The 23,030-nt window shown below is 36.6% G+C and overlaps 1 long non-coding RNA gene across 1 annotated transcript; it reads left to right on the top strand.

Annotated features, from left to right (window-relative positions):
- The first annotated feature begins 4,410 nt into the window (after nt 1-4,410).
- Nucleotides 4,411-9,878, top strand: LOC140120434 (uncharacterized). Its single transcript, XR_011853785.1, has 3 exons — nt 4,411-4,598; nt 8,821-9,036; nt 9,358-9,878. It is a non-coding gene; the product is annotated as an uncharacterized lncRNA (long non-coding RNA).
- The last annotated feature ends 13,152 nt before the right edge of the window (nt 9,879-23,030 follow it).

Below are 23,030 nucleotides of genomic sequence, written 5' to 3'. Positions count from 1 at the left end.
TCAACATATTTTACAGAATAATGCCCAAGGCAAAAAGGTTTTTTTTTCCATATCCAAGTGCTACATAAAATATAACTTTTATTAATTTTGAGTAAAATTTTTTTCCAGGCAATAAACATAATTAAAAACCCAATGGCTGTGTAGAGGTTGTTTCAGTGGCTAATAAAGTGATAGCTTGTGCTTTTTATTTGTGTAGTAGTCAGTTCTTATTGTACAATGTTTCCATAAGCACTAAATGAGCTCATTTATTATTATATACAATGTATCTAGAGTATCTGTTTATTGATACTAGGTGTCAGTGTTATTGTCAACTTAGCCTCAGACTCTGCAAGTTGTTCACACACTATCGTTCACCCAGCCAGCCCCCACTATAATAACAACTATTCCTTATTTCAGGCTGACATGCCTTTTATTGCAGCTAATTCTGTCTGCAGCTCAGAGTTTCCTATTCTTAGCTGATATTGCCCTAATTACTCCACACGCACATTGTTCCTAAAAGACCAAAACTTTTAGCCACCCAACATGTTTCGCCAGTTCCCTGGCTTCCTCAGGGAGCTCTTTCTTAACCCCTTAAGGCTCTGCGCCGTAGCTCTACGGCGCAGAGGTATAAGGAGTGTATGAAGAGGGCTCACGGGCTGAGTCCTCTTCATACAAAGGTGGGAGTTTTTGCATATTGCAGAAAACCCCCACCGCTAATAACCGAGGTCGGTGCTTGCACCGATCGCGGCTAATAACCCGTCCGTTGCCGCCGGCAAAGTCGCCGCCGGCATTTAAAAGACGCCGGCAGGCGGGCGCCGCCATCTTTGTTATGAGCGCCGCGCCCCCGAACGTCATCGGGGGGCGGCGATTGGTTGCCATGGTAGCCTCGGGTCTTCGTTTGACCCGAAGCTATCTGGCTTATGCAGATTCGTTACAATGAGCTGCAAAAATGCCATATATTGCAATACAGAAGTATTGCGGTATATGGTAGGAATGATCTGACCATCTAGGGTCAATGTACCCTAGATGGTCTAAAAAATAGTGAAAAAAAAAAAGTTAAAAAAAAAAAAAAAAAAAAAAAATATTAAAAATTCAAATCACCCCCCTTTCCCTGGAACTGATATAAAACATAATAAACAGTAAAAATCACAGACACATTATGTATCGCCACGTCCCAAAATGCCCGATATATCAAAACACAAAAACAGTTACGGCCGGCGGTGACCTCCGAGACGGGAAATGGCGCCCAAATGTCCGAAATGCGACTTTTACACCTTTTTACATCACATAAAAAATGATCAATATGTTGCACAGACCTCAAAATGGTAGCAATGAAAACATCGGCTCATTTCGCAAAAAATGACACCTCATACAGCTCCGTGCACCAAAGTATTAAAAAGTTATTAGCGTCAGAAGATGGCAAAAAGTTTTTTTTCTTTTTTAAACACATTCGTTTAATTTTTGAAAATGTATTAAAACACAATAAAACCTGTATAAATTTGGTATCACTGCGATCGCACCGAACCAAAGAATAAAGCTGAGGTGTTATTTCGAGTGCACAGTCAAAGTCGTAAAAACTGAGCCCACAAGAACGTGACGCACGTGCGGTTTTTAAATTTTTTTTCCATATTTGGAATTTTTTTTCAGCTTCGCAGTACACGGCATGTAAAAATAAATAACATTACGGGAAAGTAAAATTTCTTATGCACAAAATAAGCCCTCACACAGGTCTGTACACGTAAAAATGAAAATGTTATGGATTTTTGAAGGTGGAGAGCGAGAAATGAGTGAAAAAACCCTCCATCCTTAAGGGGTTAAAATTGAAATAGCAAAGAGATGATATTATTCATTGGTTGGTCACATAGCAACAGTAATGAGCAGACCAGTTTAAATTTGGATTAAAATTAAAACTTTTAAAAACTGTTGGGTCCAGGTTTGGGTATTGAACCCAGACTTCAACCAGTAACATCCATGATTGGTGCTGGCAGCGATCACGGGTGTTACCTGTTTAAATGCTGGAGACAGAGTCGCCAGGACATTGACTTTTTTTTTTGGTTTTCAAAAATTTTTATTGAACACTTCAGCATTACAAGTAAGTGCAACTACTAGGAGTTGGAGTACACGCAAGTACTTTCTCCTATGCAAACATTAATTTTACACAAGTAGCGTATAATAGTCAATCATTACTCTATGCATTGTTGTGTTAGAGTACACTTCTAATAGTCTCTAATTTGCAGGGAATATAACAAGGTTAAGGAAGGGGGGAAAGGAGGGGGGGGGTAAAAGATGTAACTTTAACCAAAGTCCTTTATTTGCAATGTTCCTCCTAGTTTCTCTTACCAGGAAATGGTTATATCTTTTTGTCCCTCTTTCTCTAGCCCAAAAGTTGGGAGGTATGCAAAAACAAGAGGATTATGGGGCAGATTTATCAAGCTGTCTGAAAGTCATAATATTTATAGTTGCCCATAGCAACCAATCACAGCTCCCCTTTAAAATATTCATGAGCACTGATAATATAAAAGCTGAGCTGTGATTGGTTGTCATGAGCAACTAGAAATATTCTGACTTTCAGACAGCTTGATAAATCTGCCCTTATGTGTGCATAGTTAATTGGTTTGAAAAATTTGAGCCCATTCCAGCAAATAATTGATATTGTTTGTGTAATGAAAAGTGTCCAATATTCTTTCTGTATCAATTCCTCACAGTTTTTTCTAGATCTCTGCTTGCTGTCATTCTATTGGTTTATTGTTTACTTCCTGTAGATAAACAACAGTCCATGGTCTTGTGATGTTACACAGGTAAACAACTCGTTATATCACAGAGAGTACAGAGAGCAGTGTGTTATAATGAGCCGTGCACCTGTGTGACATCACATGACCAGGGATATAACGAACCGTGCACCTGTGTGACATCACATGACCAGGGATATAATGAGCCGTGCACCTCTGTGACATCACATGACCAGGGATATAACGAGCCGTGCACCTGTGTGACATCACATGACCAGGGATATAACGAGCTGTGCACCTGTGTGACATCACATGACCGGGGATATAATGAGACATGCCCCTGTGTGACATCACATGACCAGGGATATAATGAGACATGCACCTGTGTGACATCACATGACCAGGGATATAATGAGCCGTGCACCTGTGTGACATCCATGACCAGGTAGTTTATCTACAGGAAGTACAGTGAAGCTTCCTGTTGCATGACTTAAAGAAAACAGCAACCAGAGATATAGAAAACCGTGAAGAATTGATACAGAATGTAAATTGGAAAACTGAATAACTTTTCATTATACAAACAATATTAATTATTTGCTGTAATGTGCTTAAAGTGGACAATGAATAATGGTTGGTAGAATGTGGCAAAATGATTCTTCTGCAATAATATATTGTACCACAAGATGTCAGTGTTGTTCAAATTAACCTGAATCACAAACCACCATATCATCCCGGTTTATTATCCCCAATCCACAGGACAGGGAAGAGCAATGTCATTGGTGAGGGTCCAATTGTCACTAATTCATGGAGCCGTAGGCCGAGCATACATCCTGCCACTACACTGAATACTATGCCCCTGCCTCTCCAACACTGTCATAGACAATGAATGGAGGGGCCGTAGATGCCCGATTGAGGTGCTTAAAATTATCCAAACTTCTTAGTATTTAAAGGAACGCTTCAATCAAAGTTAATTCATTGAATAATGCCGGGCAGGGCCTGGAGGGAGGAGCAGGACTCATTTTCATTGTATTCCTAGAACCTAGAGTCCTGCTCCTCCCTTCAGGCCCTGTACAAGGTATAACTAATGAATCAGCTGTGTTCCTTCAATGGAGTGACATTACTGAGAACAGTACCCCTATCGCTGGTGATTGTGGGGGTCCGACTGCTAGGATTATTATCCTCTATTCTGATGACAAGGAGCAACAAGAAAACCACTTTGGAATAACATTATTAAAGGGGTTCAAGAAGTTTTTGCCTATGCAGATAGGACAGAATTGAATCAAAGATACTGGAGCATCCACAACCATGGGGTTACTAGATGCTCCAGTATCTTCCATACAACTCTTTGTACGCACCCTGATGGTGTTTCCAGATCACGGAGTGGACCCCCATCCATTCCATAGTAGCGGTTATGTACCTAGCATAACTCATTAAGGGGAGTGGACACCCACCCTTGTCAGCACAGTAAACATTCAATGACTAGCAGCAGGGTCGGTCTGGCCCGCCGGTGGGCCCCGACTCCTGTCACTATAGCATGGGCCTTTAATCTTGGCTGCTCCTCTACTACTAACAATAGTATTTGCATCATTCAGATGCAAGTACTATTTCTTACAGCACCGCGCAGGACCTCCTGTGCGGCGCTGCTGTGACACAGGAAGCCCTTGCTAGCGCTTCCTGTGTCACTACCACAGAAGCAGCTAGAGGAGCGAACAGGAGGAGGAGCAAGGGGAAGGAAGCGCGGGAGCACCACATTCAAACCTGTGGCTGGTCTCCCTGGAGGTGCAGCCCGGGCAGAGCTGACAGGAGAAGCCCCGCCCACCAGCCCGGGCCTGCAGCACAGAGGAGACAGCTCCATCCACTGCCTGACCTGGACCTGCTGCTGGATATGAGGTAAGTGTAATGTGTATATGTATGTGTCTTCCCTGTGTATGTGTGTTTTGTCATGTGTATATATGTGTGTACAACATGTCCTGTGCTTGTATATAGACTGATAACATGTAATAGCTGTATATATAGGTGTAATGTGTTCTATATGTGTGTGTATATAATGGTATAACATGTATTAGGTGTGTGTATATATATATATATATATATATATATAGGTGTCATGTATGTGTATATACAGGTTTTACATGTGATATATGTGTGTATATGCAGGTATACCATGTAAAGGGTGTAGATATAGGTGTAATGTGTGTGTGTATATACAGGTATAACATGAAATAGGTTTATATATAGGTGTAATATGTAATGTGTGTGTATATTTATATATAGTGATTGCTGGGGGAGCTGTATATAGTGATTGCTGGGGGAGCTGTATATAGTGATTGCTGGGGGAGCTGTATATAGTGATTGCTGGGGGTGCTGTATATAGTGATTGCTGGGGGAGCTGTATACACTGATTGCTGGGGAGCTGTATACACTGATTGCTGGGGGAGCTGTATATAGTGATTGCTGGGGGTGCTGTATATAGTGATTGCTGGGGGAGCTGTATATAGTGATTGCTGGGGGAGCTGTATATAGTGATTGCTGGGGGAGCTGTATACAGTGATTGCTGGGGGAGCTGTATATAGTGATTGCTGGGGGAGCTGTGTATAGCGATTGCTTGGGGGGCTGTATATAGTGATTGCTGGGGGCTGTATACAGTGGTTGCTGGGGGAGCTGTATATAGTGATTGCTGGGGGTGCTGTATATAGTGATTGCTGGGGGAGCTGTATACAGTGATTGCTGGGGGAGCTGTATATAGTGATTGCTGGGGGTGCTTTATACAGTGATTGCTGGGGGAGCTGTATACAGTGGTTGCTGGGGGAGCTGTATATAGTGATTGCTGGGGGAGCTGTATATAGTGATTGCTGGGGGAGCTGTGTAAACTGATTACTGGGGGAGCTGTATATGGTGGTTGCTGGGGGAGCTGTATACAGTGATTACTGGGGGAGCTGTATATAGTGATTGCTGGGGGAGCTGTACACGGTGATTGCTGGGGGAGCTGTATACGGTGATTGCTGGGGGAGCTGTATACAGTGATTGCTGGGGGAGCTGTATACGGTGATTGCTGGGGGAGCTGTATACAGTGATTACTGGGGGAGCTGTATACAGTGATTGCTGGGGAGCTGTATATAGTGATTGCTGGGGGAGCTGTATATAGTGATTGCTGGGGGGAGCTGTATACACTGATTGCTGGGGGAGCTGTATACACTGATTGCTGGGGGAGCTGTATACACTGATTACTGGGGGAGCTGTATACAGTGATTACTGGGGGAGCTGTATATAATGATTGCTGGGGGAGCTGTATATAGTGATTGCTGGGGGAGCTGTATATAGTGATTGCTGGGGGAGCTGTATACACTGATTACTGGGGGAGCTGTATACGGTGGTTGCTGGGGGAGCTGTATACAGTGATTACTGGGGGAGCTGTATATAGTGATTGCTGGGGGAGCTGTATATAGTGATTGCTGGGGGAGCTGTATATAGTGATTACTGGGGGAGCTGTATACAGTGATTACTGGGGGAGCTGTATATAGTGATTGCTGGGGGAGCTGTATATAATGATTGCTGGGGGAGCTGTATATAGTGATTGCTGGAGGAGCTGTATATAGTGATTGCTGGGGAAGCTGTATATAGTGATTGCTGGGGAAGCTGTATACACTGATTACTGTACGCTGTATATATTTTGTACTACATGGCGTTACGCTGTAATTATTTTGTACTACATATTACATATATGGGGGGGGGGGTCTCTCTATGGCTCGCCTCGGGCAGCATAAAGGCTTAAATTCTTCACCCCTGTATTGGAGGCCCCTGCCAATGGCTGCAATAGTACTCGATGAGGCCGGAAGCGGACGCTTGGGTACTATCACTGAGTGCGTGCACCGCACTCAAACCTTAGATGCCTTAATAAAATATGGAGGGGGGATAGCAGTTTGCATGGGGGGCATTAATAAAATATGGAGGGGGGGATGGCAGTGTGTCCGATCAGTATTGTAGTCCCTGACTTACCTTCTAGTGTGAGACAGCTCTCAGCTTATATACTGTTATATCTATAGGGTCAGAGAGCCAGGTATAACTTGTCTATGTGGCGCAGGGATGCCAGAGTAGGGTTATTGTCATCAGTTCTTATAAAGGTTTTCAGCATTTCCTTATTGGAAGGTTGGTGCAGTGCGAACACTTACATCCCTAACCACAGCCCAGCCACCAGCAGAAAGCCCTGGAAACCAGGGGTAACTCTTATACTATCCCTAACCACAGCCCAGCCACCAGCAGAAAGCCCTGGAAACCAGGGGTAACTCTTATACTATCCCTAACCACAGCCCAGCCACCAGCAGAAAGCCCTGGAAACCAGGGGTAACTCTTATACTATCCCTAACCACAGCCCAGCCACCAGGAGAAGCCCTGGAAACCAGGGGTAACTCTTATACTATCCCTAACCAGTGCCCAGCCACCAGGAGAAGCCCTGGACACCAGGGGTAACTCTTATACTATCCCTAACCACAGCCCAGCCACCAGCAGAAGCCCAGGACACCAGGGGTAACTCTTATACTATCCCTAACCAGTGCCCAGCCACCAGGAGAAGCCCTGGAAACCAGGGGTAACTCTTATACTATCCCTAACCACTGCCCAGCCACCAGCAGAAAGCCCTGGAAACCAGGGGTAACTCTTATACTATCCCTAACCACAGCCCAGCCACCAGCAGAAAGCCCTGGAAACCAGGGGTAACTCTTATACTATCCCTAACCACAGCCCAGCGACCAGCAGAAAGCCCGGGAAACCAGGGGTAACTCTTATACTTACCCTAACCACTGCCCAGCCACCAGCAGAAAGCCCTGGAAACCAGGGGTAACTCTTATACTATCCCTAACCACAGCCCAGCGACCAGCAGAAAGCCCGGGAAACCAGGGGTAACTCTTATACTATCCCTAACCACAGCCCAGCCACCAGCAGAAGCCCAGGACACCAGGGGTAACTCTTATACTATCCCTAGCATTAATGCCCTGAGGTGATATCACCACTGCAGCCCCTGTACACAAACCAAGAGCCGAGCACTAGCAGAAAAGGTGGGAGAAAGGGCTTAGCTTAGCCTCTGCATCACTGCCCCCGCTAGTGCTTACAAATTCCCTCATCCCAGAATATTTATATGCAGTAGTAGGTGGGCCCCCAAAATCAATTTCACTGGTGGGCCCCAGGCACCCCAGTCCGACCCTGACTAGCAGTGTTGCCCTATGAGCGCTTCTCCCCCGATCCTAGGATCAGTGTTAGACTTAGGTGACCATGTGCCCCCAAGACGTCCCAGGCCCTGGGCGGCCGCCCCAAACAGCCCATATTATAACTATAAGTTCTAGCAATCTGTAAAAGATACTTAAAAGAAAGTTATTCTTTCATTCTGAGGTTCTTAGCGCACAAATGTATGTACATTGTGCGAGCCCATCTGCCACGTCAAGGCGACCTCACTCAGATGGGTCCCTACACTAACACTTTACATGTATACTAGGATCTAGTGTTACTGCACTGCAAGGTAATACGGCATAAGGAGGTCAGGAAGTGGCTACTAAGGTAAGTGAGGGCAGATCAGTAACACTAACATAGACTGAACGTGCAGTATACACCATGTGCTCTTATATACAGACCTTTTACAGGGCCCCCGTTCCCATGTTAGGTTCATGTTGGACTGGAGAAGGTGCAATCACTGGCCTCACAAATGGTCACCCTAACAGTGAAGCACCATTTGTGTATCAGTCACTGATGAGGCCGATTATTGACTGCACTGAAAATAAATGAAATGTCAGAACTTCCAGACCAGCAAGAACTGAAAACCTCTACCAGAGCTGGAACAGGAGACCTATAAAAGGTGGGGGTTTAACATTTTAGGGTTAGTCACACAATCCCACAGTATAAGGTCAGCTCTATTTATATTCTCCTCTCCTATAAGTAAAGTGTTAGTGTAGGGACCCATCGTAATACGACCACCGGGTGGTTGATGGGATGAGAAATTTTATAAAAATCTGTTCTCTATTTACTTAAAATCACCATAAAGTTAAAACATTATCAATTATATCCTAACAGTTACATTTGACACTGAAGATTTATCCAATGAATAGATTTTTTTACCCCCTTACAGACGCTGTCCCGGATCCAGAATTTTTTGTATATGGGGGTATAATAGTAAGAAACAAGCTATTCTCACCTCTTTTCACCGCTCTGGATCAGTATGGCGCCTCCAGTCTTTGGTGGCCAATGTATGTATACATGCGCTCAGTGGTGACCTCAATAGTGCGCATCTGCAACAACTACAGCTACAGGTCAAAGTGGAGCTCCAGAAAGACATGAGTATAAGGTGAGTGCTGGTATTGTACTTCCCCTGGGCCTATATAGAAGAAAACCCTGATCCTGGGGAACCCCTTTAATTACACTTATTTAATATATGTGAATAACACTTTAGGTATATACAGTTGCCCTTTTTCAGGCTACTACAACCCAGACTCCACTTTTGGGCGTTTTGGGGCGCAGAATGAGCAGGGTAGGACAAGTGCAGTTAGGGCCTGAACGCTAGGCCCGCCACATTTACTATAATCAAGAGCAAAAAAACTCGACCAGTTCAGACCTGGTCTGGTATTTGGGGTAAAGAAGAGACTATATTATACTATTTTGCTTACAGGTCAGAACTGGTGGAGTTTGCGGAGTTTATTCACATCGAGGCCGGGACCTCTTGGTGAATACGGGCGTCGGAGTGCCGGCGAGGATGAATGAATCTGCACCATTGTGCTCCTGCGACTATTCTACTACAAGCTGAACCAGCCTTGGTGGTCAGAAAAAGTCGCAATTCCAAGTTGCACGACCAGGAATTGTGACTTTTGCATGCCTTCTATGCTACAAAGCAAAGCATGATAAATTCCCTACGTTTTTTTTTAATAACCATACTTAGGATAAGTCATCGGCAGTAGATTACAGGAATCCTTGACAATCACTTGTGTAAACTAAAGATCTAGTTGTGTAAACTGCCACTACGACTACACTACTTACCAAGCACAGTGCTAGACATTGTAAGGTGGCTGTTCTGGGTATTGCACCTCAGCCCTATTCACGTGAAAGGGACTTAACTACAAACAGACCATGGAGAAGACAGCACAGACTTGAGAAACAGAAGCAAAATCGCTTCAATAAGATGATCGTGGGGAGGGGGGGGGAGCGCTTTGGGCTGGACACTCACTACTACTGATGACTAATTCCTAAGGGTTGAGCAGTATTTTAGTCCCAGAAAACTCCTAATTAAACATCTCCTCAGATTACTACTGTTACTACTATATAAATACTATCCATACAAAGAGTTACCTGGTAAATACCATATGGAATATGTTTCTTCCTCTATTGCTCTTCTCTCTATACAATCCTAAGCCTGGCCAGACACTATACTGACCTGCATAATAGGATATACACATCCCCTATAATAATTATATACACACCCAATAATAACTATATACAGTCCCTTTATAATAACTACATACAGCCTCCTATAATAATGATATACAGTCCCCCTATAATAACTATACAGTCCCTCTATAACTATATACAGTCCCCCTATAACAAGCATATACACACCCCTATACTAACTATATACAGTCCCCCTATAACTATATAACCCCATATAATAACTATATAGAGACTCCTATAATAACTATATACAATCCCCCTATAATAACTATATACACCCCTATAATAACTATACAGTCCCCCGATAAAAACTAAATACACACCCCCTATAATAACTATACGCTCCCCCTATAATAACTATATACAGTTCCCCTATAGTAACTACATGCAGTCCACCTATAATAACTATATACAGTCCCCCTATAATAACTATACACACCCCCTATAATAATTATATACATTAGAATCCTCCTATAATAACTATACTCACCCCTATAATAACTATATAGAGACTCCTGTAATAACTATATACAATCCCCCTATAATAACTATATGCACCCCTCTAAAATAACTATATAGTCCCCTAGAATAACTATATACACTCCCTATAACAACTATATACACACCCCCAATAATAACTATATACAGTCTCTTTATAATAAATATATACCATCCCCTTATAATAACAATATACAGTCCCTCTATAACTATATACAGTCCCCCTATAATAACTATATACAGTTCCTCTATAACAATATACATTCCCCATATAATAAAAATATACAGTCCCCCTATAATAACAATATACAGTCCCCTATAATAACTTTATACAGTCCCCCTATAATAACTATATACAGTTCCTCTATAACTATATACAGCCGCCCTATAACTATATACACCCCCTATAATAACTATATACACACCCACTATAAAAATCATATAAACCCCCAATAATAACTATATACAGTCCCCTTGTAATAATGACATACAGTCCCCCTATAATAACCATATATAGTCCCCCTGTAATAACTATACACCCCCCTATAATAAATATATACAATCCTCCTATAATTATTATATACAGTCCCCTTATAATAACTACATACAGTATAAAATTATTTTATGTATATAGTCATTATAGGGGTTGTTTATAATTATTATTGGGGATATGTTTATAGTTATTATAGGGGGATTGTATATAGTTATTATAGGAGTATCTATATAGTCATTATAGGGTTGTATATAGTTATATGGGGACTATAACTGTATACAGTCCCCATATAACTATATACACCCCTATAATGACTATATAGATACTCCTATAATAACTATATACAATCCCCCTATAATAACTATAAACATATCCCCAATAATAATTATAAACAACCCCTATAATGACTATATACATAAAATAATTTTATACAGTCCACCTATAATAACTATACACACCCCATACAATAACTTTATACAGTTACCCTATAGTAACTACATATACTATCCCCCATAACTACTATATACAGTCCCCATATAATAACTATATACAGTCCCTCTATAACTATATACAGTCCCCCTAAAGCAACTATATATACAACCCCATAAATAACTATATAGACACTACTATCATAACTATATACAACCCCATATAATAACTATATACACCCCTCTATACTAACTATATAGTTCCTTATAATAACTATACACACACCCTATAACAACTATACACACCCCCTATAACAACTATATACACCCCCCCCTAAAATAATTATATACATCCCCAATAATAACTATGGTCAGTACCCCTATAATATCTATATACATTCCCACTATAATAACTATATACAGTCCCCCTATAACTATATACACACCCCCTATAATAACTGTATAGAGACTCCTATAATAATTATATACAGTTCCTCTATAACTATATACAATACCTCTATAACTATATAAACTCCAATAATATTTATATAGACACTCCTATAATAACTATATACACCCTTCTATAATAACTATATAGTCCCCCTATAATAACTATATAAACCCCTTATAATAACTATATACAATCCTACTGTAATAACAATATACAGCCCCCTATAACAAGTATATACACTCCCTATAATAATTATATACAGTCGCAATGTAACAACTATATACACACCGCCGATAATAACGATATACAGTCCCCCTATAACTATAAACACCACGTATAATAACTATAAAGACACTCCTATAATAATTATATACAATCCCCCTAGAATAATAACTAAATATACTTCTCTATAATAACTATATAGTCCCCTATAATAACTATATACACCCCCTATAACAACTATGTACACACCCACTATAATAATTATATACACCCCCAATAATAAATATATACAGTCCCCCTATAATAAATATATTGAGACTCCTATAATAAGTATATACAATCCCCCCTATAATAGCTATAAACACCCCTCTATAATAACTATATAGTCCTCCTATAAAAACTATATACACCCCCTGTAACAACTATGCACACATCCCCTATTATAATTATATACACCCCCAATAATAACTATATACAGTACTTCTATAATAAAGATATACAAACCGCATATAATAGCCATATAATTTACCCATATAACTATATACACCCCCTGTAATAACTATAGAGAGACTACTATAATAACTATATACAATCATCCTATAATAACTATATAGTCCCCTGTAACAACTATATACACACCCCCTATAATAATTATATACATCCCCAATAATAACTATATACGGTCCCCCTATAACTATATACAATCCCTCTATAAATATATACAGTCCCCCTATAACAACTATATACACAACGCCTATAACTACATACAACCCCCCTATAATAACTATATACAGTCTCCCTATAATTATATACACCCCCTATGATAACTGTATAGAGATTCCTATAATAACTATATACATTCCTCCTATAATAACTACATACAGTCCCTCTATAACTATATACAGTCCCCCTATAATAACTATGCACACCCCCTATAATAACAATATACAGTTCCCCTATAATAACAATATACAGTCCCCCTATAATAACTATATACAGTCCCTCTAGTTCTATATCCAGTCCGCCTATAACTATATACAACCCCTATAATACCTATATTGAGACTCCTATAACAACTATATACACACCCCTATAATAACTATATATAGAACCTCTATAGCTATATACACCCCTATAATAACTATATAGAGACACATATAATAACTATGTACAATCCCCCTGTAATAACTATATAAAGTCCCCCTATAAAAACTACACACCCTCTATAATTACTATATACAGAACTCCTACAATAAATACATACATTCCCTCTATAATAACTATACAAACTCCCTATAATAACTATATACAGTCCAACTATAATAACTATACACACTTCTTATATTAAATATATACAGTCCTACTATAATAACAATATACAGCCCCCTATAAAAAGTATATACATCCCCTATAATAACTATTTTCAGTCCCCCTATAACAAATAAATAGACACCTCCTATAATAACTATATACATACCCCTAAAACTTTATTAAACCCCTATAATAACAATATAGAGTCTTCTATAATAATCATATATAACCCCCCTATAATAACTATATACACCCCTCTATAATAACTATATAGTCCCTTATAATAACTATGTATACCCCCTAAAACAACTATATACACACCCCCTATAATAATTATATACACCCCCAATAATAACTATAAACAGTCTCCCTATAATAACTATATACAGTCCCCCAATAATAACTTTATACAGTCCCCTTATAATAACCATATTCAGTCCCTATATAACTATATGCATTCCCTCTATAACAACTATATACACACCGCCTATAATAACTATATACAGTCCTACTATAATAACTATAAACTGTCCCCTATAATAACTATGTACAGTTCCTCTAAACTATATACAGCCCCTATAATAATTATATACAGCCTGTATAATAACTATATAGAGACTCCTATAATAACTATATACAAACTACCTATAATAACTATATACACCCCCTATAATAAAGTTAGGAAGAGGCAGCACTCCAAAGATAGTTTCAAAAAGGTGGGGTGTCTTTATTCCATAAGCTTATGGAATAAAGACACCCCACCTTTTTGAAACTATCTTTGGAGTGCTGCCTCTTCCTAACTTTATATTACAGCCCCCCTGCCTGGGGACTTACGGACTGTGCACCCACCGGAGTTGCTGTGCTGCTCTAAATTTTCCTTTTTTCCACCCCCTATAATAACTATATAGAGTCCCCCTATAATAACTATACACACCCCCTAAAATAACTATATAGAGTCCCCCTATAATAACTATACACACCCCTATAATTACTATATACAGTCCCCCTATAACAACTATATACACACCGCCTATAATAAATATATACAGTCCCACTATAATAACTATATACAGTCTCCCTATAAAAATATATACTGTCCCTCTATAACTATATAAAGTCCTCTTATAACAACTATATACACAACGCCTATAATAACTGTAACTATATACACCCCCTTTAATAACTATATAGAGACTCCTATAATAACTATATATAGTTCCCCTATAATAACTATATACAGAGCCTCTATAACTTTACACATTCCCCGTATAACAACACCACCTAAAATAACTATATACAGTCCCCCTATAACTATATAGAGCCCCTATATAACAACTATATACATGCTGCCTAAAAAAACTATATACAGCCCCCCTATAATAACTAATACAGTCCCCCTATAATAACGATATACAGTCCCCTATAACAAAATATATAGAGAATCCTAAAATAACTATATACAGTACCGCTAAAATAAATATATACAGTTCCTCTATAACTATATACAGTCCTTCTATAACAACACCGCCTATAATAACAATATAAAGTCCCCTTATAACTATATGTACCCCCTATAATAACTATATACACCCCACTATAATAACTACATAGTCCCCTAGAATAATGATATACACCCCCTATGACAACTATATACACACCCCCTATAATAATTATATACACCCCCATTAATAACTATATACAGTCCACCTATAATAACGATATACAGTCCCCTTATAATAACTATATACAGTCCCTCTATACCTATATGCAGTCCTCTATAACGACCATAAACACACCCCTATACTAACTATATACAGTCCCCCTATAACTATATACACCGCTATATAATAACTATAAGTCCCATATAATAACTATATACACCCCCTATAAAAACTATACACACCCCCTATAACAACTGTATACACGGCCCCTATAACAATTATTCACCCCCAATTATAACTATATATAGTCCCCCTATAATAACTACATAGAGTCCCCCAATAATAACTATACACACAAGCTATAATACATACATACACCTCCTATAATAAATATATACAGTCCCCGTATAATAACTACATGCATTCCCCCTTATAATAACTGCATACAGTCCACCTATAATAAATATACACACCCCCTTTAACAACTAAATACATTCCCCCTGTAATAACTATACACACCCTGTATAATAACTATATGCAGTCCCCCTATAATAACTATATACAGTTCTCTTATAATAACTAAACACACCCCCTATAATAACTTTATACAATCCTCCTATAATAACTACATACAGTCCCTCTATAATAATTATATACAGTCCCTCTATAGTAACTACATACAGTCCCCCTATAATAACTATATACAGCCCCCATAAAACAACTATACACACCTCCTAAAATAACTATATACAATCCCACTATAATAACTATATACAGTTCCTCTATAACTTTATACAGTCCCCATATAACTATATACAACCCTATAATAACTAAATAGAGACTCGTATAATAACTATATACATTCCCCCTATAATAACTATATACATTCTCCCTATAATAACTATATACATTCTCCCTATAATAACTATATACATATCCCCAATAATAATAAAAAAAACACCCCTTATAATGACTACATACAGTTCCCTATAATAACTATATACAGTCCCCCTATAAAAACTATATACAGTCCCTGTATAACTATATATAGTCCCCCTATTACAACTATATAAACATCACCTATAATAGCTATATACAGTCCCTCTACAAAAACTTTATACAGTTTCTCTATAACTGTATACATAATTCTATACACCCCCTATATTCAGTCTGCCTATAACTATACACAACCCCTATAATAATTATATAGAGACTCCTATAATAATTATATACAACCCCCTATAATAACTATGTACACACCTATATAATAACTATATAGTCCCCTATAATAACTATATACAATCCCCCTATAATAACTATACACCCCCTATAATAATTACATACACCCCCTATTATAAATATATACAGCCCCACTATAATAACTATATACAAGCCCCCTTTAATAACTATGTCCCCCCCTAAAATAACTATACACAGTCCCCCAATGATAACTATATACAGTCCCCTTATAACAACTATATACAAACTGCCAATAATAACTATATACAGTTCTTCTATAATAACTATAAACAGTCCCCTTATAATAACTATATACAGTTCCTCTATAACTATATACAGTCCCCCTCTATCTATATACAACCCCTATAATAACTATATAGAGACTGCTATAATAGCTATATACAATCCACCTATAATAACTATATACACCCCCTATAATAACTATAAACAGTCCCTCTATAATAACTATACACACCTCCTATAAAAACTATATACAGTCCCCCTGTAATTACTATATACAGTGCCCCTATGATAAATATATACAGTCCTACTATATTGAATATATACAATCCCCTATAATAGCTTTATACAGTCCCTTTATAGCTATATACAGTACCCCTATAACAAATATATACACACCGCCTATAATAACTATATACAGTCCCTCTATAATTATATACACCCCCTATAATAACTATGGAGAGACTCCTATAATAACTATATACAATCCCTCTATAATAATTATATGCACCCCTCTATAATAACTATATAGTCCCCTAAAATAACTGTATACACCCTCTATAACAACTATATACACAGCCCTATAATAATTATATTTAGTTGTCTTATAATAACTACATAAAAAACCCCTATAATAAATCGACACACCCACTGTAACAAATATATATAGCTCCCCTATAATAACTATATACAGTCCCCCTATAATAACTATATACAATCCCACTATAATAACTATACACACCCCCTATAATAATAATATACTGTTCTTCTATAATAACTACATAAAGTCCTCCTATAATAACTTTATACAGTCTCCCTATAGTAACTATACACACCCCCTATAATAATTATATACTGTCCTACTATAATAACTTTATACAGTTTCCCAATTACGCTATATACACACCCCATATAATAACTATATCCAGTCCCCATACATCAACTATATATACAACGCCTATAATAACTATATACAATCCCCCTATAACTATAAACACCCCTATAATAACTATATAGAGACTCCTATAATAACTATATACGATCCCACCTATAATAACTATATACATCCCTCTATAATAACTATATAGTCCCCTATAATAACTATAAATACCCCCTATATCCACTATGTACACACCCCCTATAATAATTATATACACCCCCAATAATAATAACTATATACAGTCCTTCTATAATAACTATATACATTCCCCTATTATAACTATATACAGTCCTCCTATAACATATATATACACAACGCCTATAATAACCATATAATTTCCCCCTATAGCTATATAAACCCCCTATAATAACTATATAGAGACTCCTAAAAAAACTATATACAATCCCCTATAATAATTTTATAAAACCCCTCTATAATAACTATATAGTCCCCTATAATAACTATATACACCCCCTATAACAACTATATACACACCCCATATAATAATCAAATACAACCCCAATAATAACTATATACAGTCCCCCTAATAAAAACTATTTACACAGCCTATAATAACTATATACATTCCTACTAAAATAACTATAAACAGTCCCCCTATCATAACTATATACAGTTCCTGTAACTAAATACAGGCCCTATAATAACTATATACAGCCCCTATAATAACTAAATAGAGACTCCTATAATAACTATATACAAACTACCTATAATAACTATATACAGTCCTACTAAAATAACTATATACAGTCCCCCTATAAAAATATATGCTGTCCCTCTATAACTATATACAGTCCCCTTATAACTACTGTTTACACACCGCCTATAATAACATTTTAAAGTCCCCCTATAACTATATACACCCCCTATAATAACAATATACAACCCATATAATAACTACGGTATATACAGTTCTTCTATAATAACTAGATAAAGTCCCCCAATAATAACGTTATACAACCCCCCTATAATAACTATACACACCTTCTATAATAACTATATACAGTCCTACTATAATAACTTTATACAGTCCCGCTATAACATTTATATACACACCCCCTATAATAACTATACACACCTTCTATAATAACTATATACAGTCCTACTATAATAACTTTATACAGTCCCGCTATAACAATTATATACACACCCCCTATAATAACTATATATAGTCCCCCTATAATTATATACACCCCCTATAATAACTATGGAGAGACTCCTATAATAACTATATAAAATCCCCCTATAATAATTATATACACCCCTCTATATTAACTATATAGTCCCCTATAATATCTAAATTCACAATCTATAACAACTATATACACACCCCCATAATAACTATATGCAGATCTTCTATAATAACTACATAAAGTCCCACTATAATAACTATACACACCCCATATAATAACTATATACAGTCCTACTATAATAACTTTATACAGTCCCGCTATAACATTTATATACACACCCCCTATAACAACTATACACACCTTCTATAATAACTATATACAGTCCTACTATAATAACTTTATACAGTCCCGCTATAACAATTATATACACCCCCCCTATAATAACTATATATAGTCCCCCTATAATTATATACACCCCCTATAATAACTATGGAGAGACTCCTATAATAACTATATAAAATCCCCCTATAATAATTATATACACCCCTCTATATTAACTATATAGTCCCCTATAATATCTAAATTCACAATCTATAACAACTATATACACACCCCCATAATAACTATATGCAGATCTTCTATAATAACTACATAAAGTCCCACTATAATAACTATACACACCCCATATAATAACTATATACAGTCCTACTATAATAACTTTATACAGTCCCCCTATAACAACTATATGTACACCGCCTATAATATCTATATACAGTCCCCCTATAACTATATACACCCCCTATAAAAACTATATAGATACTTGTTTAATAACTATATATGATCCCACCTATAATAACTATATACACCCCTCTATAATAAATATATAGTCCCCTATAATAACTATATACACCCCCTATAACAACTATGTATATAATAATTATATACACCCCCAATAATAACTAAATACAGTCCTTCTATAATAACTATATACAGTCCTCCTATAACAACTATATACACACCGCCTATAATAACCATATAATTTCCCCCTATAACTATATAAACCCCCTATAATAACTATATAGAGACTACTATAATAACTATATACAATCTCCCTATAATAATTATATAAAACCCCTCTATAATTACTATATAGTCCTCTATATTAACTATATACATCCCTATAACAACTATATACACACCCCCTATAATAATTATATACACCTCCAATAATAACTGTATACAGTCCCCCTATAACAACTATATACAGTCCCCCTATAACAACTATATGCACACTGCCTATAATAAATATATACAGTCCTACTATAATAACTATATACAGTCCCGCTATAATAACTATATACAGTTCCTCTATAACTATATACACCCCCTATAATAACTATATACAGCCCCTATAATAACTATATAGTATCCTATAATAACTATATACAAACTACTTATAATAACTATATACACAACCACTATAATAATTATATACACCCCCTATAATAACTATATAGAGTCCCCCTATAAAAACTATACACACACCCTAAAATAACTATATACAGTCCCCCTATAACAACTATAAACAAACCGCCTATATTAACTATATACAGCCCTACTATAATAACTATATGCAGTTCCCCTATAAAAATGTATGCTGTCCCTCTGTAACTATATACAGTCCCCTTGTAACAACTATTTACACACCGCCTATAATAACTATATACAGTCCCCCTATTACTATATACACCACCTATAATAACAATATAGAGACTCCTATAATAACTATATGCAGTCCCCCTATAACTATATACAGCCGCTATAATAACTAAGATGAGACTGCTATAATAACTATATACAAACTACCTATAATAACTACACAAACAACTCCTATAATAATTATATACACCCCCTATAATAACCATATACAGGCCCCCTATAATAACTATACACACTCTATAATATCTATTTACAGTTCCCCTATAATTAATATATAAACACCGCATATAATAACTATATACATCCCCCTATAACAACTATGTATATAATAATTATATACACCCCCAAAAATAACTATATACAGTCCTTCTATAATAACTATATACAGTCCCCCTATAATAACTAGTTACAGTCCTCCTATAACAACTATATGCACACCGCCTATAATAACCATATAATTTCTCCCTATAACTATATAAACCCCCTATAATAACTATATAGAGACTACTATAATAACTATATACAATCTTCCTATAATAATTATATAAAACCCCTCTATAATTACTATATAGTCCTCTATATTAACTATATACATCCCTATAACAACTATATACACACCCCCTATAATAATTATATACACCTCCAATAATAACTGTATACAGTCCCCCTATAACAACTATATACAGTCCCCCTATAACAACTATATGCACACTGCCTATAATAAATATATACAGTCCTACCATAATAACTATATACAGTCCCCCTATAATAACTATATACAGTTCCTCTATAACTATATACATCCCCTGTAACAACTATATACAGTCCCCCTATAACAACTATATGCACACCGCCTATAATAACTATATACAGTCCTACTATAATAACTATATACATCCCCCTATAATAACTATATACTGTCCCTCTATAATTATATACAGTCCCTCTATAAATATACACACACCCTTTAATACCTATGTAGAGACTCCTAAAATAACTATGTACAGTCCCACTATAATAAATATATACAGTCCCTCTATAACTATATACAGTCCCCCTATAACAACTATATAAACACCAAAATAATAACTATATACAGTCCCCCTAAAACTGCATATAATAATTATGTAAGGTCCCCTTATAACTATATACACCTATCTATAATAACTATATAGTCCCCTAGAATAACTGTATACACCCCCTATACCAACTATATGCACACCCCCTATAATAATTATATAAACTACCAATAATAACTATATACAGTCCCTTTAAAATAACTATATACAGCCCCCCTATAACTATATACAGCCGCTATAATAACTAAGAAGAGACTGCTATAATAACTATATACAAACTACTTATAATAACTACACAAACAACTCCTATAATAATTATATACACCCCCTATAATAACCATATACAGGCCCCCTATAATTACTATACACACTCTATAATAACTATTTACAGTCCCCCTATAATAAATATATAAAGTCCCTCTATAACTATATACAGTCCCCCTATAACAACTATATAAACACCCCCTATAATAACTATATACGGTCCTACTATAATAACTATATACAGTCCCCTTATAATAACTATATACAGTCTCTCTATAACTATATACTGTCCCTCTATAACACCTATATACACACCGCCTTTAATAACTATGTACAGTCCCCCTATAAATATATACACCCCCTTTAATACCTGTATAGAGACTCCTAAAATAACTATGTACAGTCCCACTATAATAAATATATACAGTTCCTCTATAACTATATACAGTCCCCCTATATTATATAGAGGCTCCTATAATAACTATATTCAGCCCTTCTATAACAACACTGCATATGATAACTATGTAAGGTCCCCTTATAACTATATACACCTATCTATAAAAACTATATAGTCCCCTAGATTAACTGTATACACCCCCTATACCAACTTTATGCACACCTCCTATAATAATTATATACACTACCAATAATAACTATATACATTAGTCCCTTTATAATAACTTTATACAGTCCCCCTATAATAATGATATACAGTCCCCCTATAGCAACCATATACACACCCCTATATTAACTATATAATTCCCCCTATAACTATATACACCAATTATAAGACTTATATAGATACTCCTTTAATAACGGTATAAAATCACCCTATAATAACTATATAAACCCCTATATAATAACTATATAGTCCCCAATAATAACTATATTCACTCCCTCAAACAACTATACACACACACCCTATTATAATTATATACAACCCCAATATTAACTATATACAGTCCCACTATGTTAACTACATAGAGTCCACCGATAATAACTATGCACACCCCCTATTAAAATTATATACACCCCTATAATAAATATACACAATACTGCTATAATATTTATACACCCCTCTATAATAACTATATACAGTCCCTCAATAATAACTTTATACAGTCCCTCTATAACTATATACAGTCCCCCTATAACAACTATATAAAATCCTACTATAATAACTATAAAAAGTTCCTCTATAACT

This window comes from Engystomops pustulosus, chromosome 3 (genome assembly GCF_040894005.1).
Source record: "Engystomops pustulosus chromosome 3, aEngPut4.maternal, whole genome shotgun sequence".
Classification (NCBI taxonomy): domain Eukaryota; kingdom Metazoa; phylum Chordata; class Amphibia; order Anura; family Leptodactylidae; genus Engystomops; species Engystomops pustulosus.
The sequence above is the reverse complement of the archived record's forward strand: the minus strand, read 5'-3'. Positions and strand labels throughout refer to the sequence as shown.